Raw genomic sequence first — 14,327 nt, 5'->3', positions numbered from 1 at the left:
AAGGGAGACAAAACTTTGACTTCAGAAAACTCTCAGTTTCGAGGGAGAGGCGTAGCCTCTTCCACAAGGACGCCCTCTGTCCTGTTTAGGGGATTTCAGTCTGGTGGGGAAGGCACAGTCCATGTTCACCGGAGCTGCCAATCAGACAAAGGAACTGATGCTTTGCCCTCGGGGTCCAGCTTGATGAAGGGCTATGGAGGAACAGGCTCACCCCATGAACTCCCATGCTTAGGGGTGGGAGACTAAGGGTGGGCATGTGGGGAGCCAGGTTAATAGAGGATGGGGTGAGTGGAGAAAGGACTGGAGCCCGCAGTAGGCTATGGGAGGAAACTGAAGATGGAGACAGGTCGTGGGCGTGAGGGGCCAGGAGGTCAGGTAGGGGTACCCGTGAGTACTGGAGGTCAGCATTGGAATGTGGGGGGTGCGGAAGGTGCTGTAGGTGGAGGGGGGCGCCCCTGAGTTTTCAGGCGCCCATGGAACATTCAGGAAAGAGGCCCATAGAGAGTGTGGGGCCCTGGGCTGCTGATGCAGTTACAGGAGGTGCAGTGTCTGTGGCCAGAAACCAAAGCCAAGGGCGGGAACAGGCATGGAGTGAGGCAGGAGAGGCCTCTGGGCTCACAACGGACCGACCAGGGACAGGGGAAGCAGGGCAGCCAGGGAGGCAGGGGGAGGGGTGGGAGGTAGGTGCAAAACCAGAAGGCCACCTGCAGCCAAGAGCCTGAGGAAGGAGCCAGAAGCCCTGCCCGGAAGCCCAGAGGCCCTGAGCCTGCTGTGGTCTCTCCCCAGGGCATGGGGCCCTCAGAGGAGACCAGAGGGGCCTCAGACTCACTCTCCCTGTCAGTAGAGGGACATCAGATACACCAGTGGTGTTTAGGTTAAGAAGATAAGACAACTGCTGCTCAGCCTTCAAAGGGCTGTGTGAGGCGGGCCAGAAGGCTCCCTGGGCATAGGGCACTTCCTATTACACCACCCCACAGTCCAGTCAGAGGTGGGACGGGAGAGTGCATGGCCATCCCTTTTACGGTTTCCTGGCAAGTGATACAGAGTAACTGGAGAAGCAGAAGCTCCTGTCCAGGCACATCTGGCTCCTAAGTGAGTGTTCTTAGCTCCTGTTAGCATTTCTCCCCTACCCTGGAGGACAGAGCTGGACCCACGTGTAAACATTACAGGATGGCAGATACCAGCTGCCTGTAAGGAAAAACCTGTGTGGCATCCAGCAGGGGGCACCCCAGGGCTGTCTCTGGGACAGTGGGGCCAGTTGAAGCCAGAGACAGCAGATAGGGCTTTCATGTCTCCTAAGATCCTATTTTTTATTTAAAAATTAAAAAAAAAAAAAATACACATTCAGAGACAGGGTCTCACTCTATCATACAGGCTGGAGTGCAGTGGTATGATCATGGCTCACTGCAGCCTCAATTTTCTGGGCTCAAGCAATCCTTCCCCCTCAGCCTCCTGAGTAGCTGGGATTGCAGGCATGTGCCACCACATCAGGCTAATTTTTATTTTTTGTGGAGATGGGGTCTTGCCATATTGGTCAGGCAGGTCTCAAACTCCTGGCCTCAAGCAATCCTCCTGCCTCGGCCTCCCAAAGTGCTGGGATTACAGACGTGAGCCACCGTGCCCAGCCAGTTCTTCCTAATCATTTGATATTTATGAAGATGGACCTACTATATGTAAGGTAGGGACAAAACAAACAAAGTCTCTGGTCTCTTGGAATGTACAGTCTAGATGGAGAAACGTAACACAAGCAACTAAATGAGTGAACAAGATAATTACCCACATGAGATAGCACTTCATCAATAAGCCAGACACTACTCTAAAAGCTTTATATATATTAATTTGTCATAATAACCTCACGAAGTGGAAACTATGATTACTTCCATTTTTACAGATGAGAAAATTGGGCCCGGCGCAGTGGTTCATGCCTGGAATCCCAGCACTTTGGGAGGCCGAGGTGGGTGGATCACTGGAGGTCAAGAGTTTGAGACCAGCCTGACCAACATGGTGAAACCCCGTCTCTACTAAAAATACACAAAAATTATTTGAGTGTGATGGTGTGCACCTGTAATCCCAGCTACTTGGGAGGCTGAGGCAGGAGAATTGCTTGAACCCAGGAGGCAGAGGTTACAGTGAGCTGAGATTGCACCACTGGACTCCAGCCTGGGCCAGAAGAGCCAAACTCAGTCTCAAAAAAAAAAGAAAAAAAGAAAAAAAGAAAAAAAAAAAAGACAAAGAAAAAAAGAAAATTGAAGCACAGAGAGATTAAGCAACTTGCCTCGGGCCACACTGCTAAGAAGTGATGGAACTGGAATTCTTTTTTTTTTTGATACAGAGTCTTGCTTTGTCGCCCAGGCTGGATTGCAGAGGTGTGATCTCTGCTCACTGCAACCTCTGCCTCCTTGGTTCAAGTGATTCTCCTGCCTCAGCCTCCCAAGTAGCTGGGATTACAGGCGTCCGCCACCATGCCTGGCTAACTTTTTTTTTTTTGTATTTTTAGTAGAGACGGAGTTTCACCAGGTTCGCCAGACTGGTTTCAAACTCCTGACCTCAAGTGATCCACCTGACTCAGCCTCCCACAGCACTAGGGTTACAGGCATGAGCCACCACACCAGGCTGGAACTGGAATTCTACTTAGCCACTTAGACACTTGACCTCTGCAGTATAGAGAAGGAGGGAAGGAGTGCTATTTTGATTGGGGTGATCAGGGAGGACTTCTCTGAGGAAGTGATTTTTTTTTTGGAGACGGAGTCTCACTCTGTTGCGCAGCCTGGAATGCAGTGGTGCTATCTCAGCTTACCGCAACCTCCACTTTCCAGATTCAAGCGATTCTTGTGTCTTGGCCTCCCGAGTAACTGGGATTACAGGCATACACCACCATGCCCAGCTAATTTTTTTTTTCCTAAATAGAAACAAGTTCTGTCAGGCTGGTCTTTAACTCCTGGCCTCAAGTGATCCACCCGCCTCTGCCTCCCAAAGTGCTGGGATTGCAGGCGTGAGTCACGGCACCTGCCTGGAAATGACACTTGAATCACGTGATAACAAGAAACCAGCCACAGGGCTCTGGGGAAAGAGCATTGCAGAGGCAGCCAAAGGCTCCGAGGTGGGAATGAGCTTATTCACAGGTTAGAAAGGCAGCCAGCATGGCTAGGGCAGTGAGCAAGTGAGGAGGTGATCTGACGTGAGCTTGGAGATGTAGGTGGGTGACCCAGAGAGTTTCCTGAGGACCTACTATGTGCTCTGCCCTATAGGATATAAATGCTGTAGGAAGCAGATATGATATCGTTTCCGTTAAGGAAAAACCTTTGCTCTGTTCAGCAGGAGCTAGGGATGGGGGTTTAGACATCAGCTGCTGACAATCTTGTTGATGAAACCTAATTTCCCAAGAGTAGCAGGATGATCAGGATGATGATGATGGTGATGATGCTGATGGCAGCAATGATGGCAATGACAGGCATTTGCTGAGGACCTAGAGCGCCAGTTCATGTGCTAAGTGCACAGGCTCATTTAATCTGCGCAGTGGCCCTCTCTGGTAGATATAGATGTTCCCAAGTTATAGACAAAAGAGCTAAGACTCAGAGATGCTCGGTAGCTTGCCACGGTCACGCAATGAATAAGGAGTTGAAGCTGGCTTTCCAGCTTAAGTCTTTTTTTTCTTTAAATTGACATTTTATATGTGTATATAGACTTTTAATTAACATTATTTTCACAGAGCCAAGCAAACATTTTCAGTCGGCAGGAGGGAAAGAGGGGAGTTGTGGGTTGTGTTTTTTTTTTTTGAGGTGGAGTCTCGCTCTGTCGTTCAAGCTGGAGAGCAGTGGTGCAATCTCAGTTCACTGAAACCTCCACCTCCCAGGTTCAAGCGATTCTCCTGCCTCACCAGCTTAAGTTTTAACGACTTTGCTGGGGTACAGAGTCAGAAGGGGCCAATGCTGGGGGACAGAGCAAGGACAGAAGCTGGGGGCTTCCAGGAGGAAGAGCAGAAAGAGTTGGAGATGATGAGGACACTGGGCTCCGGAGTGTCTGTGCGTACCATTACCCCAGGCAGAAGGAGGGATGCTAGATGTTTGGGTGCTATTTTGGCTAAGGGGTCAGGGAAGGTAAAATGAATTTCCTCTTAGATTTCTCAGCGGAAACTTCTGTTTAACAGTTTTGTAATGGAAAAGTCCCTCTTCCCCTTTCTGATTTCTTTTTCTTTTCTTTTTTTGAGACGGAGTCTCGCTCTATTGCCAAGCTGGAGTACAGTGGCGCGATCTTGGCTCGTTGCCTCTGCCTCCCGGGTTCAAACGAGTCTCCTGCCTCAGCCTCCTGAGTAGCTGGGACTACAGGCGCCCGCCACCACGCCCAGCTAATTTTTGCATTTTTAGGAGAGATGGGGTTTCACCATGTTGGTCAGGCTGGTCTAGAATTCTTGACCTTGTGATCCGCCCGCCTCGGCCTCCCAAAGTGTTGGGATTACAGGCGTGAACCACTGCACCTGGCCTCTGATTTCTTTACCTTAAACATCTGGATTTTTGTGTGCACAGTGTATTCAGTTGTGGACACAGTGTATTCAGTTGTGCACACAGAGGGAGAGAAGGGCCAGTTCCTCCAAGTACCACTAGGTGTCAGCATTGTCAAGGCTGGCCCCAAGCTGGGTCTGTCCTGCCCATTTCTCTACGGAGGAAAAGTCGAATTTGAATCCAAATCCTGGTCTCTTTCCATTGCTTGGGGCTGAGCCTGGGTCCTCAGGGGCTGGGATTTGGAGCTGCTCTGACCCCAGAGGCTCTATGAGAAACATTTAGGAGGCTAGGTCTCCAAGGCCTGGGAGGCCCCTGGGTCTCACCCCAGGCCACATAGCAAGGGCTTTGGATGGCTGGAATCCCCTCCAGAGCTGGGCCCCTCCCAACTAGGGAGGGCCGGTGGTATCCTGGGATCTAGCCCCCAGTGAGTCTGGGAGTCTAGAGCCCCCGCCAAGTCCATCCCCACCTCAGCAGAGCCCCGGGCCTTGTTTCAGGTCCCAAGCCTGCAGCGAACACAGAACACCCAGGCAGATCCATTCCTGGGCTCCTGGTGCTTAATGACTTCACTATTTCCCCCCACTGTACATGAAACCTAATCTTGTGTTGACTGTGCTGGACAAGGAGAATAATGAAGAAGATTAAGATGAGATGGTATTCATTCTCCTCCAACAAAAGCCAATTAATTGTCAGTAGGATTACCACCCGGAGCTAGGCGCTGCTTGCTAGGAGCTCGGCGCTGCTTGCTAGGAGCTCTGCAGACAGGATGGAACAGGGCTGGGGGCCATTCGCTAGTGCAGCCACTGGGGTCTGCTGGTCATGCAGCAGGAAATATTGCAGGTAGATGTTAGGGAGAACTGCCTGGATGAAGGAGGGGGCTGGTGCCAAGGAGGAGGGTGTGAAGAGCTTGGAATCACCACAGAGGTGATGTTTCTAAGTCATGGAGGGGAGCTCTGTGGAAGTTCCTGACCACCTGACCATGTCCATCCTAGGCCCTCTGGGACCTTCCCCTGCCTTTCTGCAGTCACCTGTGATGAATGAAGCTGCATTCAGGGGTCTCTGGCCTCCTCCCCACTCTGCTTTTTTCCCTCCCTTCCTCTCCTAGGAATCAGGGAGGCCATTTGTCCAGGGTTAACAGCTTAGGTTTAGAGTCAGAAACATGGCCGGGCACGGTGGCTCATGCCTGTAATCCCAGCACTTTGGGAGGCCAAGGCGGGTGGATGGCTTGAAGCCAGGAGTTCCCGACCAGCCTAGGCAACATGGTGAAACCCCGTCTCTACCAAAAAATACAAAACAATTAGGTGGGCCTGGTGGCACATGCCTGTAGTCCCAGCTACTTGGGAGGCTGAGGCATGAGAATCGCTTGAACCTGGGAGACGGAGGTTGCAGTGAGCAGAGATCGCGCCACTGCACTCCAGCCTGGGTGACAATGAGATTTTCTAGAATAGAATAGAATAGAATAGAATAGAATAGAATAGAATAGAATAGATAAAATAAAATACAACAGAAACACTTGAGCTTCACCTGGCTTTGCCCCTTGTCCTCAAATGGAGCCTACGATCCTCACCTGCCAACCTGGTCTGATGCTCCCAGGCACTAATGTGCCTCTGGTTCCCTGCACCCACTAGATTCTTGGAACAAGACGGTAAAGCTGAATGGAACAGCCTGACTGCTGCTGGCCGTTGCTGAAAGGTGAGGAAACCAACATTTGTTGATCTGCTGCTGCATTATCTCATTGACTGCCTACAGCAACCTCCTCGGGAGGCTTTATTTTTGTCATCACAATTTATTGAAGAGGAAGCCGAGGCTCAGAGAGGTGGGGCCCTTGGTCGAGGTCACAAGCTACAGGCTGCAGATTTCACTGGGACAGGGTTTCTGTCGCAGTGGCCCCCAAAGCTTGAACGCTTTCCCCATCTGCACGTTGCTTCATGCACATGGAAGGCATTCAGTGCGTGCTGGCCGGATGAATGAAACGCTCATCAAATGCTATTTCTGGTCCAGTAAGTTCCGTTTCAGACTCTCCCACATCCTGATAACTCCCAGAAGTAAATGGATTGTGTGTGATTTGTGAAATTCTTCTTGGTAATTCTTGGCAACTCACCCATCTTACTACCACTGTGAAGAAAACTCTACCCTCCCATCCAGATCTAAGAGTTTGCTTCATTTACTCGGATTGATGAGGTTTTTTAAAATTTCTTTTTTATTTTTTTTTTATTTTCCGAGCATGGCAAAAGTATCCTCAAAGTCCAATTTTACAATCTATGCTATCTCACACATGCTGAGCACTCACCATGTGATAGGTGTGTTCAAAACATCACTTGTGTATGGTTTTATTGAATCCTCCAAGCACATCTATATGCTATTATTCCCATTTCAGAGGCTGAGATGAAACTGAGGCCCAGAGACATGCATTCTCGCCCCAGGTCACACAGCAAGGGCTTTGCATGGATGGAATCCCCTCCACAGCTGCCTCTCCCTGCACCCCCCCGCCACCACCTGCAGGTTTTCCTGGGCGAAGTGATTCTTGCGGAGGGATTCTAGTCCTGTGCGTTGAACAGGAATCGTGGTGGAGGCGATGGGCTTCTGGGTTCAGTTGGAACTGGTGGAATCTTCTGTGTTCCACAAATCACACACTTAGGCTCAGCCTCAGGAATCGATCTTTGGTTCATATGTGAAAGGATTTACCACTTAAGCTTTTTTTTTTTTTTTTGAGACGGAGTCTCGCTCTGCCGCCCAGGCTGGAGTGCAATGGCCGGATCTCGGCTCACTGCAAGCTCCGCCTCCCGGGTTTACGCCATTCTCCTGCCTCAGCCTCCCGAGTAGCTGGGACTACAGGCGCCCGCCACCTCGCCCAGCTAGTTTTTTGTATTTTTTAGTAGAGACGGGGTTTCACTGTGTTAGCCAGGATGGTCTAGAACTCCTGACCTCAAGTAATCCGCCTGCCTTGGCCTCCCAAAGTGTTGGGATTACAGGCGTGAGCCCCTGTGCCCGGCCATGTTTCTGACTCTAAACCTAAGCTGGCACCTTCTGTGTGCCAGCACCTTGTTATGCTTTGAGGATACAACAGTGAACCAATGAGGTTCTTGTCCTCTAGGAGCTCACAGACTAAAGAGAGAAAAGGATCGGAGTTCCCAGTTCTGACCCTCCCCGGGTGTGTGACTAGTCAGTGCCTCAGTTTCCACATCTGTAAAATGGGGATGATTTTGTTACTTACCTGATAGGATTGTTATGAGAATCAAATGAATTAATATAGGTAAGACACTTAGATCAAGGCCTGCACATAAAAGTTGCTGCATACAAGTTTGTTCAGTAAAATGGACAAGTCTGGCAACTATAGTCTAATAACAGTAAAAGGGCTGTGAGGGGAAGCCTACTGAATTTTAGAGGAGAGACATCTAACATAGACCTTGATCAGAGAAGGCTTCCTGGAGGAGGCGGTCCATGGATTCTTGACCCAAGTGATGATAGGAGGGTGAATTACTTCGCTAGCCAGCTTGTAGCTTCCTGGGCTGTCACTGGGAGCTGCAGTACTTACTGGCCTTTTCCCAGGGCTTATTGTCATAATTTATCAATGTGCTAACCACTGTAGTGGCATCTGGATTTGAATAGAAATCTCTGTCCTCAGGGACCCATGATTGAGAGGGGTGGGAGCAAAGGGTCCTGAATATGTTCTAGGACAGAAGAACAGGCCCCCAGACGCTGTGGGCAGTGTGTGGGGAGGTCTCCAGTGGGGTAGGTTGTAGAGAGGCCCTCAAAGCTGCAGAAAGACAAAGATGTCTTTGAAAAAAAGAAAACGGAAAAAAAAAAAAAAAAAGGAAAGGGGAAGCCGGCAGGGAAAATGATTTTCTCGGTTGGCATTTCTCGGGGAATTAAATCTTATTTTTCGTCACCACCAAGTGGAATAATCCAATATATTAAGGCAGAAGCCCCCACTCCTATTTATTGCCGCGACTTTCACCTAACAGTCTCGGGTCTGCATTTGGAATCAGACCGTCCCGGGGAGGGAGAGCAGGAGGGAGGAGGCATCAACCCCTTGGATCAATTACTTTCCTCTCCGACACAGGAAAAAGGAATTATTCCCCGAAAAGCAGGCACCTCATCCGATGAATTCTGCACTGCAGAGCTGGCGGAGTTCTACTAAATTGAATTTGGTCTTTGAGAGACATTTAAAACCAAGTGGAGCGTGTGTGCTGGTGGGGTGTGTCTGACAGCCACTGGGGCTTATGTTAGTTGGGGCTGAAGAAGCCCCCACCCAGTTACAGTCCTCTGGGTCCAGGGGGCAGGAGGTAGCCATGCTTCCTGCCCCAGGGACCCCCAGCACTCTGCAGGGATGAGATGTTTTTCTCCCAGCCTGAGGCTCAGAGAAGTGAGGTTGCTTGTCTGAGGCCACACAGTGAGCTGGTAACCATAGCAACCTGTTACCTTTATGTCCCTGTCCTCTGGGTCCTGCTGAAAATGTTCCTCGCCTTCCCAGGGAACCCCAGGTTGAGCAAGTTGGAGCTGGGAGCTTTCTTCTCTGGAGCACTGGTTCTCCATGTCCATGGCTGTATCACCTGGGGCAAGTAGCTTCACCTCTCTAGGCCTCTGTTTCCTGACCCAGAAAACAGCGTTAACTACAGTCCTTGTAGCGTTTGCTTCTCTATCAGATACAAAGGGCAGAAATGCAATTCCAGGTGTTTTAATCCAAAAGCAAAGGTTTTGGCTCACATGAATGAGAAGCTCCGTGTGGATTTCTGGCAGTGTCCTTTCAGGTACAGCTGGATCCAGAGGCCCCAACAGTGTATTCAGAACTCGGCTTTTCTCTGTCTCTCAGCTCTGTGTGGCTTCATCCCAGGGAGGCTCACTCCAGAAGGGGTCGGGTGCTCCCCAGGCCTATGTCCTTCCAGCATCAAGTTCAATGGGTTCATGCGCCCACCTCTGAGCTAGTTGCTGTGGCTAGAGGGTGCCCTGGTGGGCAAGGCTCGGGGTGGAGTCACCCAGTAAGAACCATGTGGCTGACGGAAGAGTGCAGATGGTGCTGGGTCAAAAACCTAACACAGAACCCCACCCCTCACAGGTCTCGACATGGAAGAATTCATCATGGTGCTTGCCACAGGGCAACTGCTCAGCCAGCCATGACTCTGCTGACAGTGACTCCTTCTGTTTCCACTAAGGGGGCTGCCACGTCCTCCTGGGCAGGGTGTGAGGGGCCCTCCCTGGACTTCCTTTGCCTCCGTCATGGCCTCCCACTGCCTCTGCTCCCATCTCCAGGCCAGGTGTCAGGCATCAGCCCTCTGCCTGGCCAGGAGTCCCCAGGGAATGGGGGGCATTCCTCACCCCACACATCCTGGGAGCTGCAGAGCCTGCAATTTCACTAATGATGTGGAGAAGAGAAGAAAAGACTAGCCCAAGAGGGAGCTATTTTAGCTGAAAAACCTCCCCATGGATTTGGGCCGGTTTTTCAGCACTAATGAGCTGGGGCCAAGGGAGTTTCCAGGGAGGGAGGCAGCTATGTCTGGTCCAGGTTCTGGTTCTAGAGGGGCTGGAGGTCTGGCCAGGGAGAGAGGAGTGGGGGGCCGGGGAGGGTGCAATGGGGGGCTCTGTGCCTCGAGCTGAGGAGTGCTCACTGGCTCACCCCACAGATGCACTGCTTACTCTGTGTTATCCCCGCTCTCCTCACATAGGAAAGATCCCCAATGGCCAAGATGATCTTGCCAAGCCTTGTTATCTCTATAACCCCTACTGTGAGAACACTGTGTATCTGTTTTATTTTCCCCTGATATAAAGTCATGTCATGATATTGCAATTGCCTTTTTTTTTTCTTTTATACAGAGTCTTCCTCTGTCACCCAGGCTGGTGTGCAGTGGTGCTATCTCTGTTCACTGCAACTTCTGCCTCCCAGGTTCAAGTGATTCACCTGCCTCAGCCTCCTGAATAGCTGGGACTATAGGCATGTGCCGCTGCAAACTTACAGACTGGGAGATACTGTTTTCACCAGATTCTGGGCTTCAGCCTGACCCTATCCCTCAATTTCTAATGTCTTTGGGAGAGCATTCACCCAGTCAGTTAGCTTTGAGGGTAGACTGGAGCTCTAGGCCTGACCTGACCCCCTGGGTGGTTTGCTGGTTTTCTCTGGGCCTTGATGAGCCAGACTAAAATGTCAAGGTGATAATCCCTGTCCTCTCCCCCATCAGTGCTGATTCCACCTGAGAAAATGTTGGTCTGGTGGTGAAGGGACAGGCAGTCCATGCGAATACGCACTATGCAGTCACATGAGGTTTCTCCAAAGCCAGCATCTCCCTCAAATACTGGAAGTCAGCACACACTGTGGCCAGAGAAGACAGCCCATTCATACCCTGTCCAGAACCCAAAAGAAGAGCAGGGCTATACCTGGCACAACAGACCCCGCAGACAAAACTTGCCAGAGTCCAGCAGCTGCACTTCTGCCTAGCTGAAGCAGGGGGTTTCCTGTGTCCACAGGGGCTGGAAGTTGGGGACCGGTGATGCTTTTCCTTTGAATGACTTTGCGCCCCAGTCCTGGGTTTTAGTCACTTTGGGATGTGGGGAAGCAGAACTTTAGGGAAAGATATGGTCCTGTGCCATTCAGATCACCTGCAGCAGTTGCCTTAGGGTGGGGAGAATTTTCAGAGCATGCCAACCAGGCTAGAGGGTGGAAGGGAAACCATGTGGACCCCGGACCGAGAGAGGCGCTTCAGCACCGCGGACAGCGCCCTGCCAGCCTCTGAGACCCAGAGACCTGAGCAGTGAGGAGTGGGGATCCTGAATGAAAGAGCCTCATGTGGCCAGGGCGACCCAGTCCCTGCCCTCGGGGAAGGAGAGAGGGGGAGGCACAAGGATTATTAGCACTTCTATCGGCCAGCACTGGTGATGGACACTTTAATACATTAGCCCACCTTGGCTTCCTCTTTATTCTTATTTTACAGCAGAGAGAACGGAGGCTCAGCAAGGCTGAATAGGCTGCCCAGGTCACACGGCTAGTTAGCGGTAGAGCATGAACTTCTGTCCAAGTTCATCTGGCTCCAGACATCTTACTGTCTCTCTGATCAAATGGGAGAGGTACAGCCTTCAAACACTTGTGGCAACCATGGCCCCAGAGCTGCGGGCATTTGTGGTTGGAAGGCTGGATTTGCATTTGTGTGTGGTTTTGTAGTGCTTCTGGGTGTGCATGAGGGTGAATTCAGTGGAGTGTGACTGTTTACAGGAGGCTGTGTGAGTCCCCATGGGAGCTAGAAGATGAGAGGTGGTGTCACATCTCAAAGACCCTCCCTCCTCCCTCCTCCTGGAAGGAGACCTAGAATCCACTGGCCTTTTTTTTTAAGCACTTAAAGAACAGACCAGAACTGATAGCTAAATTAAACCTGCTGAGAGTGCCTGTTTAATTGAAAATGCCATCTGTAATTTAAATGTCAGAATTGGGATGGTTATTATAGGCGCCTTGAAGACTGGGGCTCATTTCACAGTTTCAAAACAGACCGGGAAAAGCAGCAAATGGACCATGGCCTGCAGTGTCGTGAAGCGATTAATAACTTCTCTGGTCCTGCTGAGCTCTGGCTCCCACCACTGCCCTCACAGAGGGAGTATGGCTGGGAGCTGGGAGCTAAGGGCTTGGGCTCTGGGACTCCGCCTCCTGCCTCGCCCCCTCCACGCCTCTGTGCCATCCTCCACTCAGCTTCAGGGCAACCATTCCAAAGGGTGATGCTTATCCTGTCTCACTTCAGGGTCTCCCTGGCACTTCTGGAATGAAATCCTAACCTCTTAGTCTGGCACTCAAGGCCTTTGGAAGGCAAGGCCCTGCCTCCCTCTCTAGGTTTGGTGCCTGCCACTGGCTGCTCCTGACATCCTGAATGCCTCCAGGCCTTTGCACAAGCTGAGCCCTCAGCCTGGACAGCCATTGCTTTTCTTACCCACCCGGTGAACACAATGTATCATTTATGATTCAGCCCTTGTGTCACCATTTCCAGGAAGCCTTCCGTGAGTAGCCTATGCCTCCCCAAAGCACTGATCCAGGCCAGGTTAAGTTTCCTTGTCTCCCATGGCCCCTTGCTCACCTTCATAGCTGACTTACCATGGGATTGTCTATTCGCCAGTCTCTGTATGCTGTGAGCCCCTTAAGGACAATGATAGTGCCTTGTTCTTCTGAGACCCAGTGCTCTGCCCTGAACAATGACAATAGATAACATTTATTGAGCACCTACTGCTGTATCAGGCACTGTCATTAGTCCCATCAAAATAGTTTTTTCATGAACCGTACATGAGACTTAACATTAGTCCTCCCCCTTTTTTTAAATGGAGTCTTGGCCAGGCATGGTGACTCACGCCTGTAATCCCAGCACTTTGGGAAGCCAAGGTGGGTGGATCTCTTGAGGTCAGGAGTTCGAGACCAGCCTAGTCAACATGGCAAAACCTCATCCTTACTAAAAATACAAAAATTAGCTGGGCCTGGTGACATGCACCTGTAATCTCAGCTACTCGGGAGTCTGAGGTAGGAGGATCACTTGAACTCAGGAGGTGGAGGTTGCAGTAAGCCGGGATAGTGCCACTGCACTCCAGCCTGGGCAGCAGAGTGAGACTCTGTCTCAAAAAGAAAAAAAAAAATGGAGTCTCACTCTGTCACCTAGGCTGGAGAGCGATGGTGAGATCTTGGCTCACTGCAACCTCCTCCTCCTGGGTTCAAGAGATTCTCCTGCCTCAGCCTCCCGAGTAGCTGGGATTACAGGCATGCACCACCATGCCTGGTTATAATTTTTGTATTTTTAGTAGAGACAAGGTTTTGCTGTGTTGGTCAGGCTGGTCTTGAATTCCTGACCTCAAGTAATCCACCTGCCTCAGCCCCCCAAAGTGCTGGGATTACAAGCATGAGCCACCACAACCAGCCTAGTCCCATTTTTTGAGATGAAAAAACTGAGGCATGGAGGGTGACTTGTCACAAGCCAAATGGCTACCAGTGACGGTGCTGGGACTTGGATGGAGGCAGCCTGTCTCCAGAGGCCAACTTCTTAACCACTATGCTATAATGCCACATTCAGGGCCCTCTGCTTGGAGAATATTTGTTCATTTAACACATAAAGGGCTCATCGGGTGTGTTCTATCCCAGAGAGGAGATGCCATAACAAAGTGATCCAAAGGGAGCTAGGCTAACCCCCACCCAAATGAACTTCCTGTTTCTGGACCTCAGGCCCTGGTGCTTCTTTCATGCACTAGAGGCTTTCAAGAGGGGAGATCCCTTTGCCAAGGCCCCCAGAGCTTAAAGGGGGGGTCTTTATCCCCTTTTCCCCCCGTCCACCATAGACAACTCCCTGCCAGCTCTGTGCTCTGTCTGTAATCCCCCAATTGCACTTAATGGGGCAGTGAGGTGCAGTTGGATATCGTGGTTGGCGCCCCAGCTTTGCTACTTAAAGCCTATGTAAGTAGCAAACGTTTCACCTCCTGACCTCACTGTCTTCATCTCTAAAGTGGGGTCCTAATCATACCTAACTCAGAGTGTTGAGGATTAAATGAGATCGCGGAGGTGCAGTGCTTAGTAGAGGCACCCAGCAAAGGCCCAGCATGTGAGAGCTGTAACTTCCTTTTCCTTCCTTCCTTCTCCCTTCCTTCCTTCCTTCCTTCCTTCCTTCCTTCCCTCCTTCCTTCCTTCTTTTCTTCCTCCCTCCCTCCCTTCCTTCTTTTTTTTTTTTTTTTTTTGAGATGGAGTGTCCCTCTGTCACCCAGGCTGGAGTGCAATGAAGTGATCTTGGCTCACTGCAACCTCTGCCTCCCAGGTTCAAGCAATTCTCCTGCCTCAGCCTCTTGAGTAGCTGGGATTACAGGCATCCACCACCATGCCCGGCAAAT

General features: G+C 50.8%; 1 long non-coding RNA gene across 1 annotated transcript; it reads left to right on the top strand.

Moving 5' to 3' along the window:
• The first annotated feature begins 5,911 nt into the window (after positions 1 to 5,911).
• On the top strand, positions 5,912 to 10,278 carry LOC126953857 (uncharacterized). Its single transcript, XR_007725383.1, has 2 exons — positions 5,912 to 6,188; positions 9,553 to 10,278. It is a non-coding gene; the product is annotated as an uncharacterized LOC126953857 (long non-coding RNA).
• Positions 10,279 to 14,327: the final 4,049 nt, after the last annotated feature.

The sequence above is a fragment of the Macaca thibetana genome, chromosome 1 (assembly GCF_024542745.1).
Source record: "Macaca thibetana thibetana isolate TM-01 chromosome 1, ASM2454274v1, whole genome shotgun sequence".
NCBI classification, from domain to species: domain Eukaryota; kingdom Metazoa; phylum Chordata; class Mammalia; order Primates; family Cercopithecidae; genus Macaca; species Macaca thibetana.
This window is presented reverse-complemented; position numbering and strand designations above follow the sequence as displayed.